Source organism: Microtus pennsylvanicus, chromosome 12, assembly GCF_037038515.1.
Source record: "Microtus pennsylvanicus isolate mMicPen1 chromosome 12, mMicPen1.hap1, whole genome shotgun sequence".
NCBI classification, from domain to species: domain Eukaryota; kingdom Metazoa; phylum Chordata; class Mammalia; order Rodentia; family Cricetidae; genus Microtus; species Microtus pennsylvanicus.
The window spans coordinates 70,985,128-71,000,069 of NC_134590.1; positions in this window are offsets into that span (position 1 = coordinate 70,985,128).

Consider the following 14,942-nt stretch of genomic DNA (forward strand, 5'->3'; position numbering starts at 1 on the left):
TCTATAGATTCAATGCAATCCCCATCAAAATCCCATCAAAATTCTTCACAGATCTGGAGAAGACAATAATCAACTTTATATGGAAAAACAAAAAACCCAGGATAGCCAAAACAATCTTATACAACAAAGGATCGTCTGGAGGCATTACCATCCCTGACTTCAAACTCTACTACAGAGCTACAGTATTGAAAACAGCTTGGTATTGGCATAAAAACAGAGAAGTCGACCAATGGAATCGAATAGAAGACCCTGACATTAACCCACAAACCTATGAACACCTGATTTTCGATAAAGGAGCTAAAAGTATACAATGGAAAAAAGAGAGCATCTTCAACAAATTGTGCTGGCAAAACTGGATGTCAACCTGTAGAAGAATGAAAATAGATCCATATCTATCACCATGCACAAAACTCAAGTCCAAATGGATTAAAGACCTCAATATCAGTTTGAACACAGTAAACCTGATAGAAGAGAAAGTGGGAAGTACTCTACAACACATGGGCACAGGAGACCACTTCTTACGTATAACCCCAGCAGCACAGACATTAAGGACCTCATTGAATAAATGGGACCTCCTGAGATTGAGAAGCTTCTGTAAAGCAAAGGACACTGTCACTAAGACACAAAGGCAACCCACCAACTGGGAGAAGATCTTCACCAACCCCGCAACTGACAAAGGTCTGATCTCCAAAATATATAAAGAACTCAGGAAACTAGACCGTAAAAGGCTAATCAACCCAATTATAAAATGGGGCATTGAGCTGAACAGAGAATTCTCAACAGAAGAACTTCAAATGGCCAAAAGACACTTAAGGTCATGCTCAACTTCCTTAGCGATCAGGGAAATGCAAATCAAGACAACTTTAAGATACCATCTTACACCTGTCAGAATGGCTAAAATCAAAAATACCAATGATAGCCTTTGTTGGAGAGGTTGTGGAGAAAGGGGTACACTCATCCATTGCTGGTGGGAATGCAAACTTGTGCAACCAATTTGGAAGGCAGTATGGCGGTTTCTCAGGAAATTCGGGATCAACTTACCCCTGGACCCAGCAATACCACTCTTGGGAATATACCCAAGAGAGGCCTTATCATACAACAAAAGTATATGCTCTACAATGTTCATAGCAGCATTGTTTGTGATAGCCAGAACCTGGAAACAACCTAGATGCCCTTCAATGGAAGAATGGATGAAGAAAGTATGGAATTTATACATATTAGAGTACTACTCAGCAATAAAAAACAAGGACTTCATGAATTTTGCATGCAAATGGATGGAAATAGAAAACACTATCCTGAGTGAGGTAAGCCAGACCCAAAAAGAGGAACATGGGATGTACTCACTCATATTTGGTTTCTAGCCATAAACCAAGGACATTGAGCTTATAATTAGTGATCCTAGAGAAGCTAAATAAGGAGAACCCAAAGAAAAACATATAGGCATCCTCCTGAATATTAACCTTCAGCAAGCGATGAAAGGAGACAGAGACAGAGACCTAAATTGGAGCACAGGACTGAAATCTCAAGGTCCAAATCAGGAGCAGAAAGAGAGAGAGAGCACGAGCATGGAACTCAGGACCGCGAGGGGTGCACCCACACATTGAGACAATGGGGATGTTCTATTAAGAACTCACCAAGGCCAGCTGGCCTGGGTCTGGAAAAGCCTGGGATAAAACCGGACTCTCTGAACATAGCGGACAATGAGGACTACTGAGAACTCAAGAACAATGGCAATGGGTTTCTGATCCTACTGCACGCACTGGCTTTGTGGGAGCCTAGGCAGTTTGGATGCTCAACTTACTAGACCTGGATGGAGATGGGGGTTCCTTGGACTTCCCACAGGACAGGGAACCCTGATTGCTTTTCGGGCTGGGGGGGAGACTTAATTGGGGGAGGGGGAGGGAAATGGGAGGCGGTGGCGGGGAAGAGACAGAAATCTTTAATAAATAAATAAATTAAAAAAAAAAAAAAAGAAAAGAAATAATGAAAAAAAAAAAAAAAAAAAAAAAAAAAAAAGGACATCAGGCATGAGGCACGAGAAGTCCTCCTTTGAATTGTTGGTCCAAGAGACTCCCAAAGCATACCAACTATTGCTTTTGCCTTTGATTGCCCACCCAAAGTGAAAGCTAAGTTTCTATGGTTGAAGACACCAGTTACTTCAAATACAGGGTTCAGAGGTCCTTGAGCTGGTAATGATCTGAATGCCTTCTCCATGAGGACTAGTTTTCATGTTACCTGAAAGTACCATGCAAACTTCCAAAGGGGTGACACAACCAAGAGCCCTACCCAGCTATGACTCCTATGAACCACAACAATGTTCAGAACAGCATGACACCATAACCCCAAGGATGCAGTAGTGGCGCACATACCTTAGTAGTAACCAATAGGTCTTTAATTTGTCTAAAGACTCACTCAACAAAAAAAGAAACGAGAACTGGTGATAGGAACCTTGCTAATTACCGAGGGTTTGTGAAATCATGGATGTTGGAGTAGAACCTACAACCACTGCTTAGCTAAATCAACATAATCTCTTAATTATACTATAAATATTTGTCCTAGTACCAACAGATCAGTGAAATCCTTGCCCTTCACAAAGAAAACTTTTCTTTGTGATAGGTGGAGATCAATACAGAAAATAAAATCAAAATGTGTGATACATATGCCAATAGATACATCTACAAAATAACTCCCTCACCTGAGGCTCAGGGGACATTGAAGAAAAGGGGTCAAAATGGTTGTAAGAGCCAGAGGATCAGGGAATTTGCTGTGAGATTTTTTTCTTCTCGTAATTTCAGAAGTCACACCTATAAGTCTCATGAAAATGACTATGTAAACTTGAGCCAAATATGGACAACAATAATAGACATGCCAAAGTGATGTGGAGTGAAGGATTCACAGAGGCACCAACCTACACAAAGAACTATAGGCAACAAAGGAATCTTCAAAGTTACAGGAATAGATGTCCCCAGAGAAGAGCACACTGATTGTTTATCTAGTAACCAAATGATCATCCCTGAAAGCATGCATACAAATAGCATTCAAACTGAGCAGGTTACCCTTATGAATATATACCTACATATAAGCATATGACAATAATGAATACAAAATATTCAGTGGATTTAAAAGTGAGCAAGGAAGGCTCCATGCAGGGACTTGAGGGAGGAAAGGGAAGGGAGAAGTGAAGTAATTTTATAATAATTTGAGAAACAAAACTTTTTAAGAAATCATAAAACTAATAAAAACAGACAGCCACTGCTTGCAGTATATCGAGCTTCATAAAGACAGCACCAGGACAAGCAAGAACTGAGACTCTCAGAGGAAAATCAACTAAACGGGGGCAAAGGATATCCAAAAAGTCAAGAGACAGAAAGTCCTCTTTGAATTCTTTATGCAAACTTGGCTGAAGGAGATCAAGAAGAAGCATGCAGATGATTCTGTCAACATCTCAACGTTCTCTAAAAAGTGCTCATAGTGATGGAAGACCAGGTCTTCTGAAGAAAAGAAGAAATTTGAAGACACGAGGATGACTGAAAAGAAATAAAAAGTTCAAGAACACCCATTCGCCCAAGGCCTCTATCAGCCTACTCATTCTGTTCTGAATATCACCCCCAAATAAAAAAAAAAAAGCACGCTACCTTATCCATTGGTGATGCTGCAAAGAAACTGGGACCAATGTGGAACACCACCACTGTGGGTGACAAGTAGCTCTAGGCAGAAAAAAAAAAACCAAACTTGTCAAGCTGTAGGAAAAATATGAAAAGGAAATGGCTGCCTACAGAACCAAAGTAAAACCTGGTGCAGTGAAAACTGGGGTGGTCAATGCTGAAGGGGACAAGAAAAAGAGGGAAGAAAGAAATGAGGAGGAGGATGAAAAGGAGAATGACAAATTGACAGTCCATCCCTGTACACAACTCACTCCTTTCAAATAAAAAGATTGAAATTTAAGGCTGTGCAAGATTTATTTTTACAGTGTCTTTTTTTTGTATGATTAATACACTACCTTACTGTCTTTAGATAACACTGTCATGGTAGCCAATAACCCTGTCTGGTAAAGTCTGGAGGTTGTAAATTGACATAAAAATTTAAAGTATATTCTTGTTGGTGCATACCACTAATTATATATGGGGGTGGTAGTTTTATTTTTCATTTTCATTTGTCTATGAAGCAGCTTATATGAAGGTAATTGCTTTTCTGTTAACTGAATACCACTCTAAATTTGCAAAAGAAAAGAAAAGAAAAAAATGCAGCTTCTTTGTTACCATTTTGAACGTTTCTAAGTAAATACAGTATTTTTTAATACTGTTGCTCTTTTCATAGCTCTAATTTTTTTATCTTGAGGGGAAATTTTCAATCACATGAATTATTGCACTGTTTATCTTTTCATATAGATAGCTGTAAAAAACTTTTGGACACACACTTTGCATATTGTGATGAGAGTAATAACCTTTAAATTCATACTTAAAATTCCAAAACTGTGATCAGTTGGATAAGAGATATCACACAACTGACTTGCAAAGCCAAGCAGGACCAGTGTTGTCATACCATGGTATTGTATGGGTCAAACCACCATAAAGTCTGTCCTTGAAGGAAATTTATGGTCTAATCCTTACATAGGGATTCTATTTTTTTAACTTCTATTACTGTGTAATGACAGTTATGTTCTGCAGTTTGCCTATTAAAGAAGACCTGAGAATACATCCCGAAAAGTGAGACCGTAAAACCCAAGACTGCTGTATTCAACATTTTGTTGGCATTAGTCCCAGCAAAGGTTCTGAGAACAATGGTTATAATGCCTTTGCCCAATTATCTAAATATGGATTTAGGAAAATCGACTGCTTAAAAGTATTTTTGATTAGTGGAGTCAGATTTTGCTAAATTATGCCCATTTAAAATCAAAGTAAAGGCATGCTCCCCTATATTGTGATTTTTTCCCTTTCTAAATCAGATAGGAATGATAATAAATGTTGAATATTAGTGCTAGTTATTCAATCCATTCTTTTAAGTAAAACCCAAACTCATCATTACAGTCATGCTACTCTGTTTAGCAGTTTAGGGGAGAATTTGGTAATCCTGTGGATCTTTGGAATTACTGTTTTTCTAAAGTACCATTGTTCTAAAACCACATTTTTGTAGTCTTATGTGCGTTTGTGTGTCTGGAGTGCTGTTTGTTAGATAATTTTGACTTTAGTTCTTTATATTTGTGTTTGTTTATGTAATTTGATGAGTAATACTGCACTTGTGTCTGGAATGACACTAATCAGGAAATAATTGCAGAATTTTAAAAATAATAAAAAATAAGGATAGGATGAGTCTACACAGGAATTTTGCTGCTAAAGTTCCTTTTAAATGGAATGCCTGGCTTCCCGCACACTTGCCTCTTTTCTTTCATCATGTTGACTGAGAAATAGCAGTCCAAAAGCAAGCATTCTTGTGCTGTTATTCAGCATGCTGCATTCGCTGAATGCAGCCCTCTGAATCACTTCTAAGCAATCTTGAATATTATGAAGTCATATTAAACACATAGTACTCTTTGTGAATGTCAGTCATGAATATTTCATGACAGTAAACATTTGTTAATCTCTCCTGACGTTTTGAGAGAAGGTTGGAGAAATATGACATGCGCCTAAACTATGTTCTAAAAATGCATATATGTTTTTCTCTATTAAAAGAAACACCAAACACCACAGTTTCGACGTTTATTGATGAATCCACATGCTTGTTAGGAAAATTACCCTTAATGTTTAATAAATTTCATTTTACACATAATCAGGAGTTACCTTTTGTGTTGCGTCAGAAAATAAATTTCTTTGGTTCTTAGATTCTAAAAGGTCACCAAGTTTCTTGTTACACAGCTTTTCATATAATTTTGAATTAATGCGCTGTTTTAATTGGAAAAGGGAAAGCAGAAAGGACAGTAGTTCATGCTGATGAGTGGAGTTGCCGAAGTGCTACCTGAATGATCCCCAAATACATTATAAAAAAAGTCATATTCATTCTCCAGCAACGCTGAAATAAATATTTCTTGGTAAGTCTCTTGTGACTGTGTATGTAGTTTTGAAAGTGAGAGGCTGTGTCTACTTAATTTATACACAGCTCTACAGCAGGTCAGTGCTATTGGAAGAAGTGAAAATACAGGAGAGCCCAGAACAACCTCTTCCTTCTAGCCCTGTAATGCTAGTAACAAATTTTTGCTTTGACTTTGTAGCTGATGAGACACCAAGACACTGAGGCTCTCTCTAACGAGTTACATAATTTCTCCATGTGGGCATGCTTCATAGCATTAGGAATTATCATTACAAAATATTTTTAACCTAAGATTTTAATCATATAAGAAAACTTGCTTAATATTTAATTTCCCATCCTCTTTGTCATTGGCAAAGATTTTATGCTGCTCTCAAAGTAATGCTTCCTATCATGATGTTTAAGATTAGAATCATGCTCAGAATGGGTTCAAATAACAAAAAGAAAGATTCCCATACCTCAATCTTTTACATACGGGTAGGAAACTCCATTAGACATAACCAGAACATTTTCTTACTGAACATTTTTTTTCTTTTAAAAAGTAAATCAGTACATGTTTAGGACAAAGTCTGAATAATTATTTCTGATGACTTCTGCTTTTTTAATGAAATTAAATATTGATCATTTAAACTCCTTTTCAAATCTTTTAGACTATGCAATTTGAACTAATTTTGTGTTCATTCTTAATTATTTCAACAATTGTACAGCCTTCTGCAACTGCAGTGTCCTGACTTTAACATAACTTATTAGAATGCCTATTAATTTTGAAAGGGTTAATATTGTTTTAAATGAAAACCTTTTCTTATTTGAAATTTTTATTCATTTTATTTTATATGTACAGGTGTTTTGTCTGCATATGTGTGTGTGTGTGTGTGTGTGTGTGTGTGTGTGTGCTTTGAAAATGTACAAGGTCAAATGAGGATTTGAATCCCTCAGAACTGGAGTTGCTGATGGTTGTGAGCCACCATGTAGCTACTGGGAAGTAACTTATGTCCTTTGTAAGAGTAACGAGTGTTCTTAACCACTGATTCAACTGTCCAGCCTGTCAAACCTTTCTTGGCTTCTCTGAACATATGTATTTGTAAAGGACGGGAAGAAGTAGACAGAGAAGAGAGAAAAACAAAAGAGAAAAAACACCAACAGTCAATATAACATGGCAGTGAAAGACAGACAGAAGTAAGCAGAGAGGAAAGATGTCAGAGAAGGAATACCAACAGCCGACTTAGCATGACAGTGAGTTTAATCTTGACCCTCTCCTTTGTGGCAGTGTGGCTCTGCCAACACACTGTTCTCATGTAGAAATTCCAGAATGAGGGGGAATATTGTTTGGGGTTTTGTGCCTGCAAGTTCATTTGTTACAGAAATGTCTAGTGTTAGGCTTTCCTTATTTCAAAAATTGTGTTTTTTGTGTTTAAGAGATTTACAGCTCAGCCTCATTTACAGTCTACAGAGCATTTAGATTACTCCCTTCAAAACAGACATTATGGTAGATGCTAAGTTAGCAATGATGACAATGAGTAAAACTGATATCTAAGTTGTTCACTTTTTAGTGGCAAGATACAGACAAATCCTTCAGTTCCCATGCTACAGTTAAGATGGAAATGAATGCAGCGTGCTGCCAACGACTACAGTGTGAGGCAACTTAAATAGTCAACTGACTATTTAAAGTGAATATGACATTGAGCTTTGACCTTTACAATGGGGATCTTCAAGTAAAATGGAAAACAATGTCAGAAGGTACAAAGTAGGAAAGCAAAAAGCTGGTGATCAAAACTTGAAGAAAAGCATAAAGTCTGATTTTTACCAACTTTAGTGAAAACTGTGAAGTTAAACAGTGTTAGCATTATATCCTGCCAAGTGATTAAGAATGAATTAATAGCAATTTAAAGACCTTTTAATTAGAGAAAATATAACAACATATAAAAATTAACAATGAGCAATTAGAAATGAGCTCATGACATTCTGGTTCACAACTGCTTGAAGTACGTATGACTTTAGAAACACATTGCGCTATTACAATACCCATGCTTTTGAAGTTTCCAGAATTTTACTAAAGATAAAGATTTAATTCCAATAAATTAGCAGGCACAAGTATTTAATGCTACAATTTCTCTAAACTAATGTGTGTCTTCCCTGGAGCCCTACTTAAAAATTCCTGTGGATTCAGTTTTGTATGTATCACCCTTATGTTACTGTATTCATAAGAATACTTATTATAGTCAATATAGCCAAACAAGTCATGGGGCAAAAGCATACTCGGAAGTAGACTCACACATGTAGAGATTGAACATTTGAACCATGATGCTAAAGCAGTTACAGTCAATATGCTTTCTCAATAATCTGTAATGTAAAATCTGGGCTTGTAAATTGCTAAAGGTGAGCATCATAAATGAAGCCTTGTACACATCAAAAGAACAGATAACAACACCAAGAATTACGCTACAGGTTGAGATAGTCACAGTCCATGTATGACATAGGATTGATAGTTAGAGTATGTATAACATCCTGACTTCTGTTGTCAGAAGTAAGAGAATGTACTCCATAGAAAGAAGTTACATTGTAGATTTAAAGTGACTGAGAGCACAGGAAAAATGCTTATTTTTAATGATGAGGGTAGTATAAACTAAGACACAGTGACATGCTGTGGATCAGTACTGAATGAGTAACGTCTACAAGATTCATTTGCAAGACAGGCAGTAAGTGGGAAAGTGGGACTATGGAAACATTCATAGATGCAAAGGAGTGCAACCACTCAGCAAGGAACTCTGGACGTTCCTTGTGAAATTATCACATATCACAAGAATTAATCTAAAAAGCAGTGTATTCAGGAACGAATTCTCTGAGGAAGCACGCTGTACCTCCATGTATAGGAAATTCTGCAAAACACTATTCCTTGTTGTCAGAAGAGTTCAAATGTCTACATAGATATGAGGGGATCTGAAAGCATTAAGTATGATGTACAGTCTGCCAATCATAGTACCAGAAGTGGTACAAACTGTTATGACAGTTGTCTCCAGTGAGCGTCAACCTACTGTGCCATTAAGAATAAAGGAAATTCTGAATGGCTGGGTAATATCTGCAAGAGGCAGACAAACACAGTAGGGCATCTTGCAGTTGCATCACAGTCTAAATTCAAGAAATAATGTCACATATCCTTCATAACTTTTTAACAAATATCATTGAACCTCTAAATACTGCAAAAAGAAAACCTTGTCTCAGAAACCCAGTCTTCTCTGTATAAGCATACAGTAAGTTTTACGGTATTGTCCTTGTTTTCTATTGCTATGATAAAACACTGACCAAAATCATCTTGGGGAGGAAAGGGCTTAATTTTTTCCACCAGATTTCATCATTGGGGGAAATCAGGGCAGGAACTTGGAGATGAGAACTATGGCAGAGACCATAAAGGAAAAGCACTTACTGACCTTACTGACTTGTTTCCGTGTTTTCATCAGTTTGCTTTCTTATACTACTCAGAAACACTTTCCTGGAGGTAACACTACCTATAGATTACCGGGCTCTTCTACATCAATCATTAATCAAGAAAAGTTTCCACAGATTTGCCTAAAGGCAATCTGATGGAGGCGTTTCCTCAGTTGAGATTCTCTTTTCCCAGATGACTCTAGTTTATGTCAAGTTGATAACAACTAACCAATCATTTCACATTCTTTCTTTTCTTTTTAAAACATTTCTTTTTCTCTCTCCCCACCCCCCTCACACACACATACACAAGTGCGGGTACACACATATATGTATTGAAGATTTGTACTCACATGATATGGCATTGGAATAGGTAGAGGAAAAGTGGAGGAATTGTTTCTCTCCTTTCACCATGAGATATCAGTACCCTGAAATCTCAACATGATCATCTGGTTTGGGATCAGGTACTTTTACTGGCTGGCCATTACATTATTTCCTGTAGCATTCATTTTCCCCTGGATGTCTTCAGAACTCTGCAAGCTGTTGGCTGCCATTTTGAACATGTCGCAACAGACAATGCATGTGGCAGTCCTTGTACATGAGCGGCTGGCTCAGCTTGGTCTGTGAGATATCACTGCAGCAAGTTCTAAATTATTCAAAAGTGGAAGCTCCTGACAGCAGCTTCTTTCTGAGAGACGTTTCCCCGGGCTGTAGCAAGGCTCAAACTCAGTGTTTGTGTACACATATGTATTCAGATTTACATTCCGTTATTTCATATTTCCAATGTTAGAAGTATTTAAAATATGCAAGCAATTATATTTCAGGATAGAAAGAGAATCTGCTCACATATTTTAATCAAAGGTTGACAGGAACCTGCTAGTACCTGAGACCATATTCTAAAAGAAGTTTCAAAGTTGTTTAGCCCCTAACACATCAGCCTTGACCCTGAGAAGCAGGAATTGAACTTGGGTTCTCAGGAATAAGTGTATGTATGTATGTATGTGTACGTATGTGCTCTTAACTGCTGATCCATTGCTCCTGCCCATGGAGAAGGAGTCTTTCAGGAAGAAGGCAAAACATGGAGGAACCAGATGAACTTGGTCGAAACTACATGCCCTGACAGAAGTGCATTAAATTTGCTTTCCTACTTCTATGGAATCACAGAATATTCTGAGATTCAAACCTTCTCTATCCATCTAGTCTCATCTACAATTGTTGTTCACTTTATACTCTACTTTTGCTGGAGCCCTACATACATTCATCATTGTTAAGTACTATTTTCCTACTTAACATTATCTGTTAAAACACCATTTCATAAATTATCGCTTCAATCAGACAACCTTTTGATATTCTTTCAAGGTTTGCTTTAATAAACTTCCTAATGAGAATTACTGCAAATAATTTTGAACAGACTTAAAGGCAGCCTGAAAACTAACTCTACGTATTTACCATGAAGAGCCTAATTATTTATTTTCTTCATTCCTTCCCTCCTACCCCCCCCCCAGGTTTTTCAAGACAGGATTTCTCTGTGTATCCCTGGCTGTCTTGGAACTTGCTTGGTAGACCAGGCTGACCTCAAACTCACAAAGATCTGCTGCCTCTGCCTCCTGAGTGCTGGGATTAAAGGTGTGCACCACCACCCCCTGGCCTGAGTCTACTTATTTCTTACCTTCCTGTATCCTATTAGAAACTAGAAAAACTAACCACCATGGGTCCAAAGGAATAGGCCTAATGCTTCATAGGTAATGTAAAACCATGAGTGAAGATAAACCTTTTCTTATCAAAGTTGATTTTTTTTTAGGCATTTTTGTCTCGATGATACACATCCAACACAAAGGTCTAGAAGATAAAGCCAAACTAAACTAAACCCAAACTAAAACTATAGCAAAACACCCACCAAAACCAAAATAACAACAACAAAAACCTAGGAAAGGTGAAGAGAAGAGACAAAGATGGCATGGTGTGTGAACTGCTGAAGGATTTTCAGAAAGTAGTGGGTTAAGAGTGGTTAGGAAAGGGAGAATGGAGAATAGAAATCTGGTAAGAATGAGGATTCAGGTGAAGTGATACTTGAACCTGGCTGAGCCTCCTACTGGACTTCTTCTGGAAGCTGTGGCTAAAGAGCCATGTAAAAAGAATGTCAATGCTGAAGAGAAAGTTGAGTTTTCTTTTGGATGGAAGCCCAAAATATTTGGAAATTCTTTAGAGTTCTCATTAGCTCTTTATGAAAAATCTATTACTGTCTATTACATTCTCAATTGGTGAATATTGTGTCCATGTTAGATATTTACTATTTTAAGATGACTTGTATATTGTGTTACAGAATATGATTAGTTAATTCATAAGTTTTGAAAATGCATTCATTATAGCAATTTGGAAAATTGATTTTGAATTTAGGGGTTGTTTTCTTAACAATAAATGCATGAATACAATAAATATGAAAAAATGGCATAGCTTTATTTTTATTGATTAACTTTGTCCTTTGACATTTTATGCATTTCTATAACGCATTCTGATTTCTCCTTCCTACCCTCCTCCTCCCCTATCAGCCTCTACTCCTCCCCACAAACTTTTTGCTCACATTCCCATCTCTTTACTTTGTGACTCACTTCATCCAAGACCCTCTGTGGGACACTGGGTTTGGAATTATCAATCAAAGCCCCATTTAAGGCTCTGGGAACATCAGTGAAGAAGGATGGAAAGAATGTGAGAGGTAGCTGATAAGGAGAAGGGCAATGAGATGCCATTTTCTGGGAACGGCAAGCTTGTTGCACTCATAAATTCATCATCTCTGTAACTACACCACTGTCTCTGTAGATGGCTGGAACAGACAGCTCTGGTTAAACTCAGTAGGTCTAAAACCAAAGGATATGAACATAGGAAACAGACTTATAGCGAGGAGCATGGGATGATGGGCTGCCAGGGAGATAAGAGATGGTGGAAGGGGCGAGAGTAATCATGCATAAAATTATCAAAGAACAAAGTTAATTGTTAAAAGTTCAAATTTTAAAAACTATCTGACTTCTCTGTGCTCCATGATGAATAGGCAAATATCCAGAGTGGAAAGTAGAGGAAGAATTTGATTTCAGGTATTAAGCCTTATGGTACAATAACTATCCATGATTGTGGCTATATTGGTGATGGATGTGTGATCCCCAAAAGCAGCAAATCACCAACAAATACTTATCACCATACTAGATAAGCTAGCTTTCTCATTAAAGACATTTACTGGTTTATAAATCTGCTTCATTGATGTATTTAGGTTTCTATCTTCTAAAAATTCAGACTTTCCTCTTTAACTTTCCAGATTTCTTTGTTATGATAAATCTTAGGCTTCTTACAAGTGAGGTGGCTGAGCAATATGCAGTTTTCATTTAATTTCTATGACTTAAGTTTTGAATAAGCCCAAGTTTATTAAAATTATATATTTAATATCAGAGGTAGTTGACACAGCCAGGAACAAGCACACTACTCTGGAATGTTTTCTTGGTTCCTTTAGGATTAATGGATGTTTCTGGATTCAGAATGCACAGTCTTTACACAGGGCATCTGAGATTGGCATCTGGATTCTAATTACATTTGTCTCCATGCTTCATTCTCACTGATTGGTCTGCGAGGACCTACAACAAGGGTTGATTTTATTTATCTTAGTTTGTGGATCAGTAAACATTCATCAAATGCTGGGCTTCATCCCTCTTCATGATCAATTGCATGCAAACAAGAGAGCACATTTTACTATATCAGAAAGCAGGTGAATTGCATCAGGATTTTCAGTAATAGCTGCAGGAATCTGGTGGGAGGCTGAGGGGTTTGCAGAGAGAATGCAGAGTCATTGCCAGCAGTGGTTATTACTGAGGAAGGATTACATAATGTGATGAAATGGGAAGAGGCAGAGCCTTGGGAATAGTTATTCTCTGTTGCTTGAATGCTCAGCCGCACAAGAAGCCAGTCCGTAGTCCCAGTGCTCACGACAGGCATGACAGATACCTGCATTCTAAGCTTCAGGATTCTGTTGTTTAAGAACTGTTGACAATAATTGTGACAGCCACAGGAATGGACCTTCTCATGAAACTACTTGGCTAGATCAAGACCGTATTTTCTGCTTCTTGAACTACACCTTTGTTTTTCCAAGAAAAACAAAGAACCCAACTACACAGATTGGGTTGTTTCTGAAAATGAAAAAAAACAGGCTGAATAGGTATTTCATTGGTAAGTCATGTGTGATGGCGTATATATTCACATTTTGCAAACGGTCCCTTTCAAAGGGACCTATATTTAGATTATCATATAAAATTAGAGGACCTGGGATTTGAATGCAAGGTTTTATTCTGCTCTTAAGCTCTCTGTGCCATTGTTTCTTGTAATGAGTTTCCTTTGGCATTGCTGTTGTGAAACCCAGGGATAACAGCCTTCACCCCAAGCCTGGTTCTGCCACCTATCCTCAACCAGCCAATTAACAGAGCCAAATTAATAGCAGAAAGTAGTAAAAAGATATGGACTCAATATGGCCATGAGGAAGAGGGGAAAAGAGATAAAATAATTTTCCTTAATCCATCTTGGGGTTTTAAAGTGAGAGTGAAGTTTAAGTAAATGACAAAAAATATGTACATATAAGTAACTCTGGTCAAGATGTGGTGCCACCCACTATGGTCCCACTATTGTCAAGACACCATTCTTAGCCCCGTGGCAAACTATTATAACTCTGTGTAAAGCCTTTCCTTGTTACTAGCTTCCCATTTTCCTTCTCCTGGAGAAATGCTCATTTATTTGTTAACCATTGTTTCAACTGATTGTTATTCAGATAGAAAGACAAAGAAGTATCTTCAGAATATCTTCATTTCTGCCAGGGCAGTTACAGTGCCTACAAGGTTATCATCTGATGTAGGTGGGTCTCTATCTGTTGTTTCATTGGTTAATAAAGAAACTGCCTTGGCCCTTGATAGGATAGAAAACTAAGTAGGTGGAGTAAACAGAACAGAATGCTGGGAGGAAGTTAGGCAGACGCCACACCTCTTCTCTCCAGGGCAGATGTGACGAAGCAAGCTGCCAGGTTAGACATGCTGAATCTTTCCCAATAAGACTGGTGCTACACAGATTACTAAATATGGCTTAGGCAAGATTGTGAGAATTAGCCATTAAGAGGCTAGAACTAATGGGCCAAGCAGTGTTTAAAAGAATACAGTTTCCATGTAATTATTTAGGGGCATAAGCTAGCCAGGCAGCCGGGAGCTGGGTGGCAGGAATGCTGCCTGCAGCTCCTTCTACAATTATCAAGGCCAGTTATGCTACACCTACTACTCCTTGGAAAACTCAAATGGATCCTTGAAGCTTTTAGAAGAGTCCATAAAAGATTGTGCTAGTAAAAGTTTGTTTTAGCAAACAGTCCCAATAGCTTGTGTTTTTGTGTGTTCAATGTTCAAGAATAGGATGTGCATATCACCACCTTCACTGAAAGATGGTTCTGAACACTTTCCCACCCTAGAGCTAAAGAGGGCTCAACT